The sequence below is a fragment of the Aythya ferina genome, assembly GCF_964211825.1.
Source record: "Aythya ferina genome assembly, chromosome: 12".
Taxonomy (NCBI): Eukaryota; Metazoa; Chordata; class Aves; order Anseriformes; family Anatidae; genus Aythya; species Aythya ferina.
The window spans coordinates 16,449,957-16,468,140 of NC_140308.1; the positions used below are offsets into that span (position 1 = coordinate 16,449,957).

At 38.1% G+C, this 18,184-nt stretch overlaps 1 long non-coding RNA gene across 1 annotated transcript in view; it reads left to right on the forward strand.

Annotated features, from left to right (window-relative positions):
- LOC311443335 overlaps positions 1–18,184 on the forward strand; it is a 46,592-nt gene that overhangs the window by 21,864 nt on the left and 6,544 nt on the right. The window lies entirely within an intron of this gene.

Sequence of the window (18,184 nt, forward strand, 5' to 3'; positions counted from 1 at the left end):
TATCGAGGTCCACTTGCAACCTGCACTTGAGAACAGAAACCAAATTGCAGCTTTGCGAGAGCCTAAGAAAAGGGATGGGAGCAGGGTGGGACGGGGCGTCCCCCCTTTGTCACAAGGTGACCCCTTCTAATTACACCTGGATAAGACATTAGGGCAAAAGAAATCATTCTGCATTGTGGTTGTCCAATTTATGTACTCTCAAGAGGATTAGCTGTCCATCTCTACAGCTATTTTTGGCATATTCCACAGCTGCTAATTTCATTAAATAGCCCTGAGAAGGGAGTGTATTAGCGGTCAATATAGTTTCACATTTTTCTTTCCCATTATTATTTTTCTTAGACTTATCCTTTGCACAGAAAGGAAATGCACATGAAGCTTATCCAGTTCTTGGTTATTGAGGAATAAATAATTTTGAGCGTTGAAAAACTTTCACAGAAGACCAACTTTAATGGACCTTAGAAATCTGGGAAGAAATTAATAAGTAAAATGAAAAAAAAAAAAAAAAAGCCTAGAAGCATGATTAAAATGTGTGTGTGTGTATATATATATATTCTGTCTTAAAGTTCCTGCTTTACAACTGAATAAATAACTCCTTGAGCAATAATTTATTTGCATGCTGTTAATTAGAAGCATAATTAATTTTTGTAGATTATAAATAATGGTGTGCAAAATGTCATTCCCAGCAGATCAAATGGAAATAATATAAACATTCTTAAAAACCCAAGAATAGCTTGCAATGAAACTGATTTAAATTAGTTATGATTTTTTGTAATATCTTGTACTAATGAAAACTATAAATTTCTGTCTGAAGTTTGTAATTTATTGGCAAAATGCACGGGTTCATTAATCATTCTGCTTTCTCTTATACTTGGCACATATGGAAGGAAAATCTCTATGTTTATCACTGCTTCAAATAAACAGTAGCATAAGTAGATTATTCCCAACAGAAAGATTTTTCCCACACCCTAATCTCAGAGCAATCATTCACTGATCTAAATGAGCAGTTACTTAAACCGCTAAGAAGGGATGCTAATTAGCTAAGGAAAACTAGGCAAGAGTATTTAATTAAAAAAAAAAAAATCCATTTGTTTTCCTGCTATCTTGTTTCTAATGTATTATTTACTTTCATTTTGCTTGGATGCTGTCTCCATGACAATATCATACTTAGTTGTGTCTTCTCAGGAGGACAAGTTCTTACAAACTCCTCCACTCTGAAGCTTGTTTTTTGTAGCCTCCACTCAGCTGTGGCTACACCTCTCACCTCCCAGTTAATTTAGTTGTGTATCAGTGCAAAAATGGGAATGAATGTGAGCTTACTTTGCTCTCTGCAAGGAGGGAGGTTGGATTTGGGTCTACCTGGACTCTAAAGGCTTTAAGATTTGTGAACAGTTCAGTTTTTCTTTAGATGTTTCATGCCTCCAGGTCCGAATAGCATTTTGACAAGCTATGCACCTAAAATTAAATATCCTTCAGCTTTTTAATGCAAAACAGAAATCTGCAGTGTGTGATGCACAAATGACATCAATGCTCTGCTTTTCTTGTAGGTAATGTTGGATTTCTGGCTAAAGAAAACAAAAGCTGCTATAAAGCTGGATGATTCAGATTTATTAGATCTTCTCTGATGAGGTGTCTTAGCAGCCTGTGAGGGATGTCCCACAGACCTGCCCAGCTGTTCACCATCAGATCCTGGCAGCTTCCTCTGTGATCTGGTCAGTGGTGATAATGAGGGCACTCAAGGGACATAAGGAAGGACTTTGTCCCCTATCCATGGGCATCCTTGTTCCTACGGTCTGTCCAGGGCAGAATGGTGCCCCTCTTTCACACCTCCAGTAAAGCTGGCATTAGAAGGTTTTGGGTTTTGGTTGCTGATGCAACCAATTGCTGCTTATGTGTTAACCCTTGGTGAAATACATCTATGTGTAAGTAAAACAGCCGTAACGGCTTCTGCCGTTGGCCATAACAGTAGATTTTGGTGCCTGAGGTGTTGCTCCACACCAGCTTTGCACTGCTAGCTGCTTTGCTGCTGTCATGGAGTCAAGCTGGTGTGCAACTGGAGCTGTATTCTGCAGAGGCTGGTCATCTCATTTGCTGCTGGCTGTTGTCCTCAGTACTGGGAGGCTCTGACAGTAGATATCATGTGAAAAAGGGACAATAATCAACAGAAAGTAAAGGCAACCCAACATTTTCATGTCTTAGGAACTTGTTTTCAGCTTTTGGCTTCATTTTATCCTGCCCTTTGACTTTTCAGTGTTAAGAGATGTAAGGAAGGATATTTCATGGAAAATATATGGCTATTGTCAATAGTCAGCTAATAGCTGCAGGCAAGCTTTCAGATTTTAAATTTATGTATTTATTCCATTAAAAATGAAATGATCCTACAGAAGGGAGAGGCACTGAACAACACCACCACCACTCCTGCATGGATGGAGCATATTGGATATGGATGAAATTCTTGAACTGTCTTACATGCCATCTCAAGCTTTCATCCTTGCCTCTGATTCTAGCAGATATGCAATACTATATAGAGCTGATGCCATTTAAGATATGGCTTATTTCCACTTAGTAAATTGTTTTCCCTATATATGCTCTTTTGCAAATAAAAGAATCCAAATCTCTCATTCTCTCTCTCTCTCAGCATTAATTTTTCAGCTAGAATTTTAATATGTTATTTAAAGACATTTTAAGGATTGTTGTCATAGACAAAGTTCTAACAGACCTAGCTGTTAGAGATCTTGATGATATTTCTAGATGGCTGCAAAAACTGTGCCTGAACAGTAGAAGCACAGCTGAATACTGTTGAACCCAGTAAAACACATCAAGTGTATTCCTGTGTGCAGAGATTAAAAATTGCACATACGTAAAGTGTTTAGACTGGTCTTTGTTTTGTCTGAGAGATGCGATTCACCAGTTTGGCATTCTGTTGAGCATCATTGTGGAGCTTTGATGTATTCCCCATTAAAATGCATGTGCTTTACTTCTGGAGGATTGATGAGAGGTGGAAAAATTGAAGACATAGTAGAAAGAAAACAGAAAAAGAAAGAATTCTCGTAGGCTACATAGACACAATTCATGTCAACATGTGAATAAATACTTCATGTACCTATGGCTAGACACAAAGCACCGACACTTCAGTGCTCTGCTGCATTTTGTCTATAAAATGACTAGCTTAGAAAATTGTTCCAAACAAGATGTATTCTAAAATAATGCTTTTGTGTTCAGAGCAACGTGTTTGGTTATCTCTGATTATGGGTTCTGTTCTTAACTCTGCCATAGGCTTATTGTAAGATTTTTTAAAAAAATGGGGAAAAAAAACAACAACAACAACAAAAAACAAACAAACAAAAACCACCACCACCACCAAAAAAACTATTATTCTCTATTGGTAAAATGAGAATAAATATATGATTAGACATGAAAATAAGTGCTATTTAATAAAGATTTAATAAATAAATAGCCATGGGACCTGAATACACAGACACTAAGAATAAATTGTTTTATGACACATACCTTCACCTACGTAGTAAAATTGCTATGAAAGCTAGAAGAAAAAAATAAGGCTTATATTGAGAAAGTATCCACACAACTTGTGTTTTAGCAAGAGTATTATTTTAAATCCTGACCTCCAGATTAAATTTGTCATTGGATAGATGCACAGTTTTATTTAGTAATATACAGAAATAATTGAGAAAGGGAAGATTCAGAGCCATGTGACTGAAAGCATGAAAAGCCCCCAAAGCCTTTCATGTTATCATCTTTGAATAGTGCTTTGGTCTTTTGTTCCTCTTATGATAGATGATGCTTTAGTATTGCAATGACAGTGAAGCTTTTACCCTAAATTGCAGGGGGAAAAAAAAGTTAACAGAGATTAAATATATGTTCACTTACCCACAAAATCTTTTTATAATGCTAGATACCACTGATAGTCTCTTCATCTGCTACTGATGATGTATTACTTATGTATGACTGCTTTCCCTCATGTCACAGTTAAATATCATGAGCTGTGTACTATGGGGAGGGGAAAAAAAAAGTTAAACTTGTTTTAGGAAAATAATTAGATTTGGAAAATATCACAAAATAGCACCATAATGAACTATTTCAATAAAATGTGGACAATGGATTCTTATAGAGATATATTTATCAGCTCTGATTTATTTATTTTTATTCTGAATTATAGTTATTTTTTAGTATTCTCTGCCTGACTCTACGAATTTTATTCTACATTCAAGAAGCTTTAGTGAATCCAAACTTTTATACAAGTTAAAAATCACTGAATCTGGCCTATGCTACAGGGTTACACTTTATTAAACTGCACTGGAGAATATTCTGCAATGGCTATGTATTTCGCTGGGGTAACCACTGCAGTCACCTAGATGTTACTTAGGTTGAATCAAATGCAGGGTGTTAACAATTTGATTTTTTTTCATTGATTTTACAGACTTTCTGCTACTTCTTATAGACACATTTTGTTTGTTTGTTTGTTTGTTTGTTTTTCTTGTCTGTTATTTATTTATTTTTTAAATAAAATGAAGGAGGCATATACTGCTAAGTGCTGTCAGCTGTTGTAGGTGGACTATGTGCCCTAATCTGAAAGAACCACAAAAGGAAAGTCTTTAAAAGCAGGGAATTCAGCTGCAGTCTATTCCCTGATGACAAACTGGTATGTTCTTGTGGGTGGTTGTCACCTTTTGACCATGATGTTTAAAAATTACAGAGAAGTAGAAGAAAACAGGGTTTAACAGGCTCATATTGGAGAAATGTTTTATAAGAATGATGAGCTTGTTTGATTTGTACATAATAAGCACCAGGTGCCACACCATATGTGTAAGCTGTGTTACTTCTGATCCTGAGTTTCAGGAAAATCATTGTGCCTGGCCTCTTGTTTTCCTGAATTAGTTTAGTCTAAGCTTCAGGTGGATGACAAAACCTCCAAAATATTTCAGATTCAACCATAACCACTGCCCAGGAAAAGGTAATATAGATACAGGTAATAATGCATTCAAAGCAAAATCTCTGAAGCTTGTGGATCTGCTTAAATCTGGGAATTTATATTTTGTTTGTGTTTAAGGCATTATATGAATGATATAATCCACTATATGAATAGCAAATTATGTTTATGGAAATATTTGTATTTTATATATATTAGAGTGTCTTTCTTGGCATCTAAATGCAAAACAACTTCATTTTTACTGAGATGACATGGTCATGAATAGGAGATATTGAGCAATAGAATAGGTAATGACCCAAATGTAATAGTTGCCTTTAGATATACGGCCATGTTTACAGAGATTATGAGAAGACTTCATGCACTTCAGTGCAATTTACTAAATACAATGTGGGATGAAATTGCTGTTGTTGGAGCACAGGACAGTTTTAGAAATGAGTAGCTTAGGGGGAAAAAAGCCTTATGTATTCACCTGGAACAGAAAGCATTAGTATATTTAGATGATTGTTCTCTTGAAATAATTTACAAAACTGTAATACCTTCAACAGTGAATTCCAGTTAATTGCTTTACCATAAAAGAACACTTGTTTTTCCAGGAACAAGTCCCTTATGAACCTTCCCTAATGAAGTTTTCTTGCAGACTTCTGTCCGGTTTCCTCATGCCTTCTGTTATCTCATCAACTTTATTTCTCCTCATTTTGTCTTTTATATGACAGTACCTAAAAGTCTTTTCCATATTCTCACCCCGCCTTCTACTGAAGGTGCATAATTTCATATTTCCTACTCTTTCCCCAACAGCTTCTAAGTTGTCATATATTTAGAGGGGCAAAAGTATATATCGCTGTGAAGTCAGGGTAAGCCTGTCCTCAGCGTATGCAGCCAGTACTAATACTGAAAAAAACACGGACAAAGTCTTCTGAGCATCCCCTTAGTGGGGACAATATTTGACTCTGGCCTCTAACCAACCTTTAACAAAATCTTCAGCAACAGTCTCTCCGGTAATGCTGCCTGTCTGTTGAGGGTAATAGGACAACAAATTCAAAGGGACAGAAAGAGTCACAATCACTGGAGAATCATTTATTTAGAAGAGAGGGCTAAAAATAATTTGGCCTTTAGATAGCTGGAATATATTCCAGATGTATAGTGCATTACCATACAACTCGTTTTCTTCTCTTCTACCCCCTAATATATATGTATGATTTTTTTTTTTAGTATTTTAATTTTTATTGCAAAGTTTTAAAGGATTTCTATATAATATCCAAAGCATGAATGAGTGCTGAACTAAAAACAAAGAAGCAAGCAAACAAAAAACCCCAACCAAAACCTGAATGCAAGTTAAATGCAAAAAGCTTGCAATTAATTTATGAAATGTGTCCTGAAATGGAAGAACACATCTTTCAGCAGAAATTGTGAACACTTAATGGAGATAGCTAATAGGATTGGCCCAGCAAAGTTGCAACTAATAGCATGCAGTAGGATTTTCAAAAGCACCAAAGGAAAAAACACTTTAATAGAACTCCCATACTTAATCTTCTTCTTCTAGGAATTACCTCATTGTTGCTAAGCTTCCATGACATGAACTTCTTTTCTAACTCATATCAGGAAACATTTTCCTTGCTAGACTTGTGTTTTCAGGTTGGAGAATTGAAAATTAAATTTTGTGAAGCATCCTTGCTTTTGATGATAGCTTCCATATGTTGTACTGCCCTATAAATCATCGTAAACCTAGGTTAGGTAGAAATATGCATATTTGAAACCAGAGCAGTTCTTCATTATACTGAACAATTAAGACATTAATGAAAACTTAATGCATTTAAATGATATATTTTGGATGAATGGAAACAGGAAAACCGTTATGTTCTAACATCCTTACAAGGGGGTCTGTATGAAATATATCCACAGTGGTGGTTTGTACAGTATGTATGCTTACTCAGTAAGTAGAAGGGTCCAAATTTTATGTAAGTGTTCCATTTCATGACAATTTGGTTAGTTTCCATGGAGATAATTATGTTGTCACAAACTAAGGGTAAAGATTTCAAGTGTAAGATAAATAGGAGAAGCACGTGGACCTCCAAGCAACAAAGATATGCTTCTTTTGCTCCATAGTAACAAAAGGCAACTGTAATCACAGCAATGAAAGAGTGAGCTGTCTTTGCTATAAACATTGTTAGTGCTCAGTATATCAACACCCTCCATTTCATACTATGCCTCTCAATACCTTTTTCTTTATGATAGTGCTTTCAGTAGATAATAGTTTTCACCAGTTACAGTAGAATTGGGCCAACTCTTTAGCAGGAATAAATCAGCCCAGCTGGACTGAACTCAGTGAAACAGCTCTAAATTAAAGCTGAATTAAGTTGTGTTGAATTAAACCATTTGAGAATTTGACTTCACATAGTTCACCTCCTCTGCCAAGTGATCAGGTCAATAACATAAACAACAGAAGAAAGAAACACAATGGATTTATTATTATTATTTTTTTCCTTTCTTCCCCCCTCTCTATCTAGATGCTCCCATGAGTCCTCCAAGTTACTCAAGACAATAGTTTGATGAAGTTTCTAACTTATCAGTCACCCAGCCACTTCCTTGCTGGAAAATCCTGCAGACTACCCTTCTAGTGTTTGAGGTACCCTTCTGGTGATTAGTAAAGACAAAACCCCATTATTTTTTTTTTTCTTTCCCATATAGCTATAGTTATATAAGGTAATGACAAATTCTCATTCAACACATGGGCCTGTCATGTTTCTTAGACTGCTTGCATTGAATGAGAATCTCTTCCTAGAAATTGCTCTCTTTTTTTTTTTTTAATGTTGGACTATGGAAACACTGGGAAAGAGTCTGACTAAAGCCCAAATGTCTAGGAATATTAAAAAATAAACTGCAGGTGAATTGAAGCATGTTTGTCATCTGTAAAGCTACTTGTTTGTTATGGATAAGTTAGTTATTGGTTGTGCTGTCTACTTTTTGGCCTTGTAAGTCACATTCAACATTGGGATAACAAGGAATATCCACTTTCAGTTGGTAGTATGCTCAGCTTTTTAAATTTAAAATCTACTCAATACCACCACAAAAGAAATATTTGATACATTGTTGTTCTAAACACTGAGAATTTGGTTGCCTAAACACAGGCACCCAGCGCCAGCTTATCTTGCAGGTGGTAGAGCTGCTGCTGGGTTTAGGAAGGTCCATATGCTCCAAACCAGCAACCAGAGGTCAAGTGGGATGGCTCACCCTTCCTAAAATGACACTAAATGCTGGTGTTCAGGCAACCAGATCTCACCCTTCAGATGAAATCCACTTTGCGTCCTTGTGCTGAATGGTTTTCCTTTCTTATTGTCTTCAAAACCTGCAGACGTTATTTAAAGGAAAAAAATGACAAACCCTCCAAAAACTGCTGTTTGGGTGTACTGGAAAGATAGTAAAAAAGCTGCGATGTAAAAAAGCTCTTCAAAGGAGATTATTTTTACATATATGGTCTATAACGTACCCATATGATTTAGGTTTTCTGTAAAACATTTATGTATGTATTACATATATTAGTCCTGGGTAATATTAGGTGTGTTATATCTTTCTGTGAGGAGAATTACGTGCATGGTGTATGTAGAAGGCTTTATATCCTTAGATTATAAATATGTGTTGAGTCTTTGCCTTTCATTTATTAGTTTAGTGGCACTGCCTCAATTGTATGCTTTGTTCAAGACTGACAAAAGCTTCTGTAACTTAAACCATCTGAGGGAGCTTTCTTTCTGTGGTTTCACGTTACTTGAGCAAGGAAGATGCCCCAGACAGTGCAGCTGCATGAGAGCAGGATCTTGGTGGGAGAAACATGGTCCTGGCTTTGGCAGGGCTGTGCCTGGAGCCTTGGCCTCAGCGAGCTGCAGCCACATTGGCTTTCTCCTCCAAATCAGGAACCCTCCCCCATTCTTGTTATTCTCTCATTCTGCCACCTGCTTTTAATCTGAGTGAGGCTTATTGCTCTTGTTGATCTCTCATCTGGTTATTTTGTCTTACTAGCTTCCAAAGTATATGGTAATGAGAGAATAACAACATAATAAGCAGAAAATTCCTTCACATTATGGGTTTTTGACTGATACTTATTTTTCTTGTACCTTCTTTTCACTGCAGATGTCTCCTTTTTTTTTTTTTTTTTTTTTTTTTTTTTTTTTTTTTTTTCCCTGTCCTTTCTTCAATATTATGTCTTGATTTTAGCCTTTGGGCTAGGATCTTGCTGTTTCCATCCTTCAGTGATTTTTTTTATTTTTTATTTTTTTCCAAGAGAATACACTTTAAGAAATTTTTTGGTTTACTTTTCAAACTAGACTCAAACAGTGACTCAGAACTGAGCACTGAGCTGTCTGAATTATATCTGTCAATCAGTGCAGCAGTGGAAATTCGTGCCATTTAAAGCAATTAAGACATTCTGTCCAGAAATTGCTTGTGCTGTGAAACTGGACTTGGGAATATTCAAGCATATCACAGAACCACAAAATAGAAGGGGTTGGAAAGGACCTTGAAAGGTCATCAGGTCCAACCCCCCTGCCAAAACAGGTTCCTTAGAGCAGGCTGCCCAGGTAGGGCCTAAAATATCTCCAGATGAAACTCCACAACCTCCCTGGGCAGCCTGTTCCAGTGCTCTGTCACCCTCACCGTGAAGAAGTTCTTTCTCATGTTGGTGCGGAACTTCCTACACTCTGTCTTGTGGCCATTACCCCTTGTCCTGTCCCCACAAACCACTGAAAAGAGGTTGGCCAAATCCCTCTGTCTCCCACACCTCAGGTATTTATACACATTGATGAGATCCCCTCTCAGTCTTCTTTTCTCCAGGCTAAACAGACCAAAGGTCTCTCAGCCTTTCCTCATAAGGAAGATGCTCCAGGCCCCGTATCATCTTTGTGGCCCTCCACTGGACTCTTTCCAGGAGATCCCTGTCTTTTTTGTACCGGGGAGCCCAGAACTGGACACAGTACTCTAGGTGAGGCCTGACCAGGGCAGAGTAGAGGGGGAGGATCACCTCCCTTGACCTGCTGGCCACACTCCTTTTAATGCATGCCAGGATCCCGTTGGCCCTCTTGGCCACCAGGGCACACTGCTGACTCACGGTCAACCTGTCGTCCACCAGGACCCCCAGCTCCTTCTTCTCAGAGCTCCTCTCCAGGGGGTTGCCCCCCAGCCTGTACTGATACACGTGATTGTTCTTTCCCAGGTGCAGAACTCTACACTTGCTCTTATTAAACCTCATTTGGTTTCTTCCTGCCCATCTCTCCAGCCTGTCCAGGTCTCACTGAATGGCAGCACAGCCTTTTGGCGTGTCAGCCACTCCTCCCAGCTTTGTGTCATCGGCGTACTTGCTGAGGGCAGACCCTATTCCCTCATCAAGGTTGTTGATGAAGATGTTGAACAAGACTGGACCCTGAACCAACCCCTGGGGAACACTGCTAGTCACAGCCCTCCAGCCAGACTCTGTGCCACCGATCACCACCCTGTGAGCTCGGCCAGTCAGCCAGTTCTCAACCCACCTTACTGTCCACTCCTCTATCCCACACTTTCTCAGCTTTGCTATCAGGATGTCATGGGAGACAGTATCAAAAGCCTTACTGAAGTCAAGGTAGATGACATCCACTGCTCTCCCCTCATCTACCCAGCTGGTGATGCCATCATAGAAGGCAATGAGGCTGGTTGAGCACGACTTCCCCTTGGTGAATCCATGCTGACTACTTCTCATAACCTTCTTCTCTTCCAATTGCATCCAGAACAAGCTGTTCCAACACCTTTCTAGGGACAGAGGTGAGACTGACTGGCCTGTAGTTTCCCGGATCCTCCTTCTTGCCCTTCTTGAAGACCGGAGTGACATTGGCTATCCTCCAGTCTTCAGGCACCTCTCCTCTTCTCCAGGACCTTTCAAAGATGATAGAGAGCAGTTAGGTTATCACCTCTTCCAACTCCCTTAGCACATGTGGATGCATCACATTGGGACCCATGGATCTGTGTGCATTCAGTTCACTCAGACGCTCCCGAACCACTGCCTTGTCAACAACGGGGGGAGATGTCCACTTCCCAGACTCTTTCTCCTCCCTCCAGGGTCAAGGAGTCCCGGTGGAGGGGAGTACTTTAAGCAAAGACTGAAGCAAAGAAAGCATTCGGTATCTCCACCTTCTTGGTGTCTCCTGTTACCAGGACATCCCCCTCACTCAACAAGGGACCCACATTATCCATAGTCTTCCTTTTACTGTTTACATACTTAAAAAAAACCCTTCCTATTATCTTTTATCTCTTTTGCAAGCCTCATCTCTAGCTGGGCTTCAGTCTTCCTTGTCATGTCCCTGCAGGCCCTGAAAATACTTCTATACTCCTCCCAAGAGGACAGGCCCTTTTTCCACATTTCATAAATCTTCCTCTTCCTTTCAATCTTTTCAATGAGCTCCTTGCTCATCCATGCAGGTTTCCTGCCCCCCTTCCCTGATTTCCTATTCTTAGAAATGCACCGATCCTGAGCTTGGAAGAAGTGCTGTTTAAATGTAGCCCAGCTCTCACATGCACCCTTGTCTTCTAGCAACCTAGTCCATGAGATATTCCCAAGCAGGTCCCGGAAGAAGTCGAAGTTGGCTCTCCGAAGGTCCAGGGTAACAATCCTGCTTTTAGCCTTACTTCTTCCACCAAGTTCCATCTTGAACTCCACCATCTCATCATCCCAAGCTGCCCCCAACCTTATGAGACCTGTGTGAATTTATGAACAGTATGCATATAATAATGTTTTCTCTTTACTGTGGTGATATTTTAATATACACATTTCCAAAGTTATCAGCTAATGTGCATGTGGGTTATTGAAACTTGGTCTTCCACAAATCACAGGTGGTAAACAATCAGGCCCACCCTTCCAGAAACATGCAAAAAATATATCCTTCTGAATTTCCTGTGGGGTTTGCAGTGCTTTCCATGTGAGAAAAGAACAAAGAACATTTGAATTTCTTTGAATTTGATCTTGAAGTCAGGAATGTCCCATAGAGACACTTGTTCACTTCAGGGTTACAAGTATTGCTCGATCTATTAATGAACTAGCACAGCAGCTCTCAAGGGCAGGTTCAAGTCATCATTATATGATAAAGCACAAGGATATGGATAACAGATGCATGGATTTTGCTGCTTGCAGAGTGTGGCTATATCATAGAACAGCAACAACTTGAGCACAAGTACCAATACCTTGTTAAAGAAGGAAATATCCTGAGGTTGTACTGAGGTCCATTAATAGAACTTAGCAGAAACCTGTGGTACATCAACTACATTAACTGTGTAAGGAGTACATCCTAGAAGATATTGCATATAAAACTCATATATTCTAAAGTTAAAGTACTTAGATTGTAAGTATCGCAGATTTATTTATTTTTTTTTCACGTTTATCATGAAAGACAAGAGCCCACAGATGCTGAGCATTGTATCATGATGCGAGTGGACAGAGAACCCTGTTTCCTCTTTCCCTTCCTCTTCTGACCCCTCCCCAAACTAAATCAGGAATTATTGTAGGAGCCCCATTTCATTCTTTACTGTGCAAGAAAGAGATTTGGTCATTTACTGCTATGGCTTACTGTCTAGACTCTTTGGCTTTTAAATATGCTTACTCTCCTTTCTAAGATTTGATGCTAATACTATAGCATCAATTCAAATTCTCCAATGGTGGTCGTTCTTGCATCTGCAATGGTTAAATTGGGATAGCTATCAGACCTTCAGGATATTTCATCCAATTGAACCACACCATGAGATGTAATAATTGATTTATTCAATGATCTCTGCTGGCTTGCATTTATACAGTCTATTAAAGGAATCCTAGGTCATTGCACTGAGAGAATTTCAAAAGTTTCATAGAGGATGACAATAATTCAGAATGTATGAAAAGAAAATTTCTTTGACTGGGAGTCTGGAATAGTTAGAAAAGTGCTTCAGTGTCCTCAGAAGTCAAATTTACCACAGTGTGTTGTATACCTGCTGTTAGTTTGGTTGCAAATCAAATGATCTTTATTTAGTAGAGCATCCAAATGGAACATTTTGTGAAAGTGTTTCTTGAAGCTTCTTGGTGAAGACAGTGATTTAAAAAAAAATATCTTTTTGATAGGGTTTGACCTTTCATGTAGAGAATGTGTTAATGGCAGTTCTTCCCTTTAGCAACTTAATATGGAAAGTTAGGCTTAGAAGCTGTTCTCTGCTTTTGCCACAGCTATTTTACTTACCAATAAAAATTCAAAGGACTATGCTTAGTTTGCAATGGGAGTGTGGAGGAAAGAAGCAGCTTCAATGTCAGCGCTTGAATCATATTTTTTCTTGGCCATTATTTTTCTTTAAAAAAATAAATCTAACAAACCCATGACAAACAGAGTAAATATGAAGCTATGTCAAGGCTTGTCACTCTTTTCAGCTCTAGCAGGGTTAGGCTTTCAGCTCCTGGTGCTGTTTTCTCCCAGCACTATGCCTTCTCCATCCACATTGCTTTCATTTGAGACAAAAGATTTTTTTTTTTTCTTTTTCCTTTTTTAATTTTGGATGCTGAGGAATTGTGCCAGGTTGAGCTGGCAAAGAGATAAGTGCCACAGCAGGGAGGAAGATTCATAAATGATGAAGACACAATCTCTTAAACTCCCTCTCTCACAGGTGTTTTGTTATTAATGAAGCTGAAAAAGATGCTCCAAATTATATCTCCTCCTTGACATGAGAGCTTTGGCAGCCCTTTGTGACTGAAAGCTCCTGCTCTTGCAGGTGTGCGGGATAAACCTGCAAGCCAGAATGGGGAAATTGGAGAGAGAAAGAAAAATATTCACATACCCAAGGGATCCTAGAGATGGTAGAGGGAGGAAACGGAGAGCGAGAAAAAACACTCAGTCAGTGCTTTGTGAAATGTATTCTGTCAATATAAGGGAGAAGAGATAACTATAAATTTCATCTCCATGCATCTTATTTATTCCTCCAGCCCACATACACATGGCAGCAAAGAGAATTGTAATCTGGTCTGTAACCCTACACTGACATCCTGTTTAAATTCCTAAGCACAGCAACCTAAAGGCTAGAAGGATTTATGAAGTTTTGCAAGCTCCTTTCTAGAAAACAAGTTATGACATCAAGGCTTTGGAACAAAATAAAAAGGTTTATTTTTTGTTTTATTTTCCATCTTTTTTCCCCCAATGTGTTAAGGCCTGACTTGACAAACAAATGGAAAATAATTATATTATGCTGGGTTTTATTGCCTTGTTATGGAAGAATGAAGTTCATTTTTGCCTTTTATTGGCACCATCTGTTTCTTTTCTGGCAAGTATCTAAGACAGCATCATATGGTAATATCATACATATAAGTGGGCCAGTCCTGAAGTATTCAGGTTGTACTGATCATCAGATGCTCAAAACTTCTATTTTTCATTACTCCTCATTCTACTGTGTAGCCTGACAAAACAAAATTAAAAACACAACGTAAGAACTGTAACACTCTTCCCTTTGAGAGAGAGACAGTAAATATTTACCTGTAAGAGATGATGAAAAATTTAGGTAGTGTGTTCAAGAAGAGTTTTGCTAAATTATTCTCACATTCAGCTTTCTAAAATACTGGAAACTTCAGCAAGCAGTGTCCTCACCACTTCTGCATGTGGAGTGTGGTGCACAGCTGTCTGATCAGGGTCATACATGGGTCGGTATTGCAGTGGGACGTGCTGTAGTTTTGAGGCTAATCAGAATTTTTTCATTGACTTTATTGCCAGAAGACATCTTACTCTTAGATACTCATTAACTGGCAGTACCTCTTGATTCCTTAAGGGAGCCTAAAGTACAACTGAAGTTGAGCTGTGGCACTAAAGGACAGGGTTTAGTGATGGGACTTGTTAGGCCGGGTTGATGGTTGGACTTTATCCTGAAGGTCTTTTCCAATCTCAATGATTCTATGATTGATTCAGTGATTCTGTCCCACTCACTGCCACATAAAAAAGCAATTTCAGATATTGATGTAACAAAGCTCTATTTTAATAGTTGTTGCAGTCAAATTTTATGAAAGAATAAAAGTCCAGATTTTCCTAAAGTCTTTTGTAAGCTTTTGGGAATCTAACTTGATAGCGAAGTTGATATACATTACCTAAAGAGATCTCCAATGTCAGTTAAAGGTAGCAGAAGAGTTGATAGGTGTTTTAACTTCAGAATCCATTTTAAAGTGTAGAGGATTCACCATGTGTTCTTTTGTTTCTAAGGCAGCGCCAGGTGTCAACAATTCATAGGAATAAGAGACCTAATGCACAGTTTAGGTGCTACATCATTACACCTAAGTATAAATTATCACTGCTGTATCTGTACTGGAGCTGAACAGCTGAGAAGTTTACTTGGCCCTAACGTAATGATTGGTTTATTTTTGACTGGTTAGAAGAGGAAAACAGTATTGTTTTAACAAATTCCTACTAAAATGGTTCACATGTTTCTATGAAATTTGCCAGTGGTGACAGTTTGTGCAGCACACGCATTTACTGGGTTTTCTGTAAACAGGGTCCAAATATTGTGCAAATGTTCTATTTTGTGAGAACTCAATTAGTTTCTATGGAGACAATTATGTTGTCAAAAACTGAGTGTTATGACTTCAAGTGTGAGATAAATAAGAAGAGCATGGGAACTGCTAATCAGCAAAAATGATCTACAATTGCTTTGTAATAACAAAAAAGCAACAGCAATCCACAACAATGAAATTAAAGTCAATGCTTTCTTTAATGTTGTCAGAGAGAAACATATTAATATTCTGAATTCATCCTGTGACTGTGTGCACCTGTCTTCTCATATTACTTCACATAGTTCTTCTGCTCAAAATTAGCATCACTTTTTAAACTACTTGTCCTGTGGTAGTGGAAAACAAAACTGGTAAAGCACATATCAGGACTGATATTTCTTCAAGGGCTATCTGACAGCTCAGATGACGTGTGCACATTCACCAGCCAGTGCTTCACTTGTGTGATATAGTTGGGTTAAAACTATTTGTTGGCATTTTAAATTTCTCTTACGTACACATTAGAAAGTGAAACACAGCCTGTAAGCTGGATGACATACTTAGCTTGCACAACGCATGCTGTTCGCCCAGTGCACGCTTTAAAACTGAGCAACAAGTGAAGATCTAGCACTTACTGTTGTTGTAGTTCTAAACGTCTTTCCCTTATGCTGAGCATAATTTCTTGAGGGGGGATTGTAAGGGGATTATGGCCACCGGGCTAGACACAACCTACACCTATATTTCATATAGCCCAGAGTCGTAAGATTCTTTTCTCATGTTGTTATTGTTAATGTGCTAAGGTCTATTTTGTCAAAGGTGTCATTCATCCCAAACAGGGAAGATATGCCCCTACACCATAGGTACAGAATTAGGGAGTTTGGAGATGCTATTCAAGAGACATATACTGAACATAAATAACATGAGAGTCTGGTAATTAGAACTGTTTTTGTTATGACTATTGAAACACAAAGGACAGAAATATACATCTGAGACAAACCTTATAAATTTATGATAGATCAGCATATACCTCTGTATGTGTCTGAATGTTAATATATATTCACACATTTTATATTCTATCATATAGTATAATCGTAATAGTGTAGTAAATTTAGAATATTTTCTGTTTCAATTCACACATACAGACGCTCATGTTATATATTTATATTGAGGCTTCCCCTTTCTCTTTTATTTTAGCACTGTCTTGGCAACAGAAATGGCTGATTTTCTTTGTTCAACATTGACAAGAGCTTTTACAACTTAAAAAATCTGACACAGTTCCAGGTTTTTTTCCCCTTTCTTTCTTTCATTCTTTCTTTTTTTCTCCTTCTTCTTCTTGATTTTTTTTTTTTTTTCCTCCAGGGTTTCATGTTACTTGAATGAGAAGGATATATACTGGTTGAACCTTCTGTGTTCAGCTGTTAAACTGACAGCTTTTTCTTCTGCCATGAGAAGGCTTTCAGTGATTTGGATGTGGTGCCTTTTTCCTGTCACTGCCAAGAACAATGCTTCTGTTCAGGCTGACATCAGAGGTATAGAATTGCTCTGTGTTTGACCTCTGATAGCTGTGCATAATAGATCTGTGCATCACAAATACTCCACAAATAGTCTATTTGGGTGCATAGCTCAAGTCAAAACAGCAGTGTATATTACAAGGATGTATAAGTCAGAGGGGAGAGAGTTTAGGGGGGAAAAAGTCATTGCTAGACTTGCCATTCTGTATCAATGTTTACAAAGGAGCTATCTTCCTTATGCAAATGTGATATACTGCATCTCTGCTCCTGCCTCAGATTTACTTCATGCTCTGAACAATAGCATTCAGGAGACAGGTTTCTCAGAATTTTAGTTTAATTTATCTATAGATGCAAGGTAGGTAGATTTTGGGAAAGAGTTTAGGTTACTCTTTCCATTACTGTTGGTTGAAACTGGAATGTGAACTTTTTGAATGCTTTTCTAATATTCAGTATGCAGTGTAAATAAGGCCAGATGGCACTAGTCAGTAGGTTGCAAAGAAGAATGAAAATTATATGGAAGTGAGGAACAGTCTGGTTCCATTTTCATGCTAGTGCTGTTTTTTGTTTTTTGTTTTTTAATCTTTTTAACAGAGAAAGTATCATGTTTCTTCAGACTCCTCTGAAAATCCCTCTTACAGTCAGTTATTTGACTTAATTAGAATTCTGTGGGTGTTATTTTAGCCTTCTTTTGATACATCTGGGAAACCTTTCTAATATACTGAAATATCTATTTTTCCATAGATATTTTGATTATGGATAGTATTTCTTATATATCTAACAGAGTAATATTGCCTGAAATCTGTGGTTTTGACACATCCTTTTTACTGCTCTGAAATAAACAGATGGGTCAGAAAATGGATGAAATGGGACTAAGCTCTCTATTTACAAGTGAAGAATGAGGTGCAGGAGAATATTTAAACTACTAAGGTCACTAGAAAGTATGTAGCAAGAGCAGCTGGTATATCTCTGTGCACTGTCCTAAGCATAAAATCTATATTGTGATGAACTTCCTCTTTGTCTAATTTTTGTTTGTTTTGGTGCTGTCGTGTTCTCCTCCCCCTCCCCGCAAGGAGTAAAAGAATTTCAAACTGAAATTGCTTTCGAAAATCTGTTTTGATGTGTCTGTACATGAGTAAATATCCATTTGTGTCATATTGCATCTTTGCATAATTATGCTAATTTGTGTACTTTGCAAAGGATTTACTTAGTCTTGTGATATTTCCTGTCTCTACATACATA